The sequence below is a fragment of the Silene latifolia genome, chromosome Y, assembly GCF_048544455.1.
Source record: "Silene latifolia isolate original U9 population chromosome Y, ASM4854445v1, whole genome shotgun sequence".
In the NCBI taxonomy this organism is placed as follows: Eukaryota; Viridiplantae; Streptophyta; class Magnoliopsida; order Caryophyllales; family Caryophyllaceae; genus Silene; species Silene latifolia.
The window spans coordinates 11373669-11377065 of record NC_133538.1 but is presented as its reverse complement, the minus strand read 5'-3'; the positions used below and the strand labels follow the sequence as shown (position 1 = coordinate 11377065).

General features: G+C 37.9%; 1 pseudogene; it reads left to right on the top strand.

Moving 5' to 3' along the window:
- The first annotated feature begins 491 nt into the window (after positions 1-491).
- LOC141627599 (beta-amylase-like) lies at positions 492-3397 on the top strand (annotated as a pseudogene).

The window sequence follows — 3397 nt, the reverse complement described above, 5'->3', positions numbered from 1 at the left end:
AAATTCCTAGAGCTTCCTACCAATCTTTCAATCAACTCATTTGCTTCTTGGACCTACATGTATTCAATCCCTCTTTGCGTAGCGGCTTTAATCATCCTAGCATCATCCTCAAGGAGACCACCACAAAATTTCAAGAGTAGGTCGTGGTCGGTATACCCATGGTATGGGCAACTAGCAAGAAGTTTTTTGAACCTCTTCCAATACTCATACAAGTTCTCCCCATCCATTTGTTCAACATTACTTATTTCTTTCTTCAATTGAGAGGAGAGACTAGCGGAAAAATACTTCTTTAAGAAAGCCCTCTTCATTTGATTCCAAGTATTGATGCTTCCGGTGGGGAAATAGTAAAGCCAATCGTTTGCCGCGTCCTTGAGTGAAAAAGGGAAGGCTCTTAGTTGAAGTTGCTCATCGGTAACCCCATTAGGCTTCATGCTTGAGCAAACCACATGAAATTTGTTTAGATGCTTATTGGGATCTTCCGTGCTAAGTCCATGGAATTGGGGCAATTGGTGGATGAGCCCGGACTTGAGTTCAAAGGTGGCATTTTCCGACAAGGCCGGAAAGGAGATACACAAGGGCACTTGTGTAAGGTCTGGGGCGGTAAGTTCTTTGATGGTTCTAGGCCTTGGTGGATTCTCCTCATCACGATCACCCATGATGATTCTTATGGGTTGTGGCTCGGTTTTAAAAGAAATGATGTTATCTTCCTCTTGGTTTTGTTGAGTCACGGGATTAATTTCTTCAATAACCGGGGTGTCTCTTCTAATACCTCCTCCTATCCAAGCAAGTGATCTTTTAATCTCCGGGTTGAATGGAAAAAGTGGTTCACTTGAATTCCTAGTATTGACCATAAACAGTTCTACACAAGAGCACACAATCAAAAAGGTTCACACAAGTAATGAACAAGACACTAACAACAATGAACAAAGATTAACTAACACAACTATTCTAAAAACACCAACAAAAACACTAGCAAAACCGTTACCTTCCTCGGCAACGGCGCCAAAATTTGACACGCCTAAAACGTCGCTATTTAAGACAGCCAAATTAACAATTTATAAACCACAATACGTACTAATTAATACTAATTATAAACTAGAAAAATAGCAAGCAAAGGGATCGAACCCAAGAGAATGGGGGTTTTGCAATGGTGAATTTAAAAGAGCAACTAGAACAATTGTGACAATTAACAACAAGTATGTAAAAAGGGGGGGTTTTTGGTTTGGTTTTCAAGGACAACAAAACAAAATTCAAACAAGAGTAAGCAACAAGTAATCAAACAAGCAAGTTTTGAGATGGAAATTTATCAAATTTAAGAGAAACTTAATCCGACTCAATAAAGTGAGGCGCTTTAGTTAATAAAACCACAAAATCAATCCTTTAATTATATATTATCACCCTATTGTGAAGATAAATCTTCTAAATCTCCTTAATAATGGCCAAATGACAAGGAAATCACACTTAATCAAATAACCCAACTTATCAATTCTACCAAGTAGAAATCATATACATCGGTCAAATTAACAAGAAGATATGAGCACTAGAGATTCAATAGGGGTTATTAGACATAATGAAATCACGATTAATGCCTAATTACAAGTTAATCATTTACTTGCTAATTAAGCCAAGAAGAAATCACATTCATTAGCATAATAACAAGGTGTTACAAAGATGAGATTACAAGGAAATCACACTTAATAATCCCAACAACAATAAATTAAGGAACTTGATTAATTAAGCAACAAGGAAATCACACTTAATTACTCAATGTAAACAAGGTTTCCAAAATTCAAACAATAAACACAAAGGATTAACAATGATAATGAAAATTAAGGAAAGATTAAGTAGTCTTACAACCAAATATTACACCTTTGAGCCGGATTAAGAATAGGAGATTAGTTCTCCATAGTAGATCTAACCCAATCAAAAAGATGAATAGTTCCAAAAATTACAACTTGATTAATTAAAATGAGCAAAAGATGTCTTAACCTAGAGGAAAACATCTTATATATAGCCTAACATAACCTAATAATCATGGGCTTAACATAGGCAAAGCACGTAACACAAAACGGAACCAACCCAGAAAACTCGCACTGTGCGAGTTCTGGGGTCTGGAAACTCGCACGGTGCGAAAAAGGCCCTGGAACGCATTTTTCAATCGTTGCTTGCTTGATCCTTGGAAGGCTTTCTCATGGTATTTCTTCAATGCTTGTTCTTCACCCTTCCTTGGACGCTTCTCTTGGTCTCTTGGCTCTTCATTCTTCACTAGAAATCGTGCTAAATGATAAGGCATTCGGAATTGGTTAAATAACGTGAAAATCGTCAAAAACCGTCACCAAACATTACCAAATGAGCTCCAAATGATGCCAAAACATTTTAGAAATAAGAGCTCATCATCGCGTCACAGCTATGAGTTGTTTCAGAGAACAATGTGCTTGAGAATTACGACGACATCAAGTACCAGCCCAACAAATTGAAAGAAGCAGAGGTTGATGGAGTCATGGTGGATGTTTGGTGGGCATCATCGAATCCAAAGGACCTAAGCAGTATGACTGGAATGCATATCGAACTTTGTTTAAGCTCGTACAAGAATGTGGACTGAAAATACAAGCTATAATGTCATTCCACCAATGTGGTGGAAATGTAGGAGATGCCGTGAGCATCCCACTTCCTCAGTGGTTACTCAGGGTTGGTGACTCGAATCTTGATATCTTTTATACTAATAAAAGCGGGACCAGGAACAAAGAGTATGATACCCTCGGGGTGGATAATGAACCACTGTTCGGAGGACGGACTACTATCCAGGTTAGCTGTTCACTTATTTGTATTCACTTTAGAAAAATCATAACAGTGTTCTATATTGTGAAAGAATATTGGGCAAGATGATTCACTTTTGAATCTGTTTTGGATAATTATTGTGTCGAGATCAGATGTACAGCGATGACATGATGAGCTTCAGAAAAAAATATGAAAGATTTCCTAGATACGGGAATCATTACTGACATTGAGGTTGGCCTTGGTCCTGCTGGGGAGCTGAGATATTTTTCCTATCCCCAAAATCAAGGCTGATCTTACCCCGGCATAGGAGAATTTCAGGTATATTCTTTTACGGTTTTCGTTATTGGAGCATCTCAGTCATTTTTCAACGTTTCGCTCTAATATATGTGCAACTTGATAATCAGTCACATGTTCGAGTTCCTTTTTAGAAATGACCTGAATGGAGGGAATACAAATATACAATGCATAATATAAGTTTGTCAATAATGATTTGCAGTGCTATGACAAATATCTGAGAGAAGATTTCAAAAAAGCTGCATCCGATGCTGGACATAGCGACTGGGAGATGCCAGGGAATTCAGGACAATATAATGACAGGCCAGATGGAACTGTTGAATAA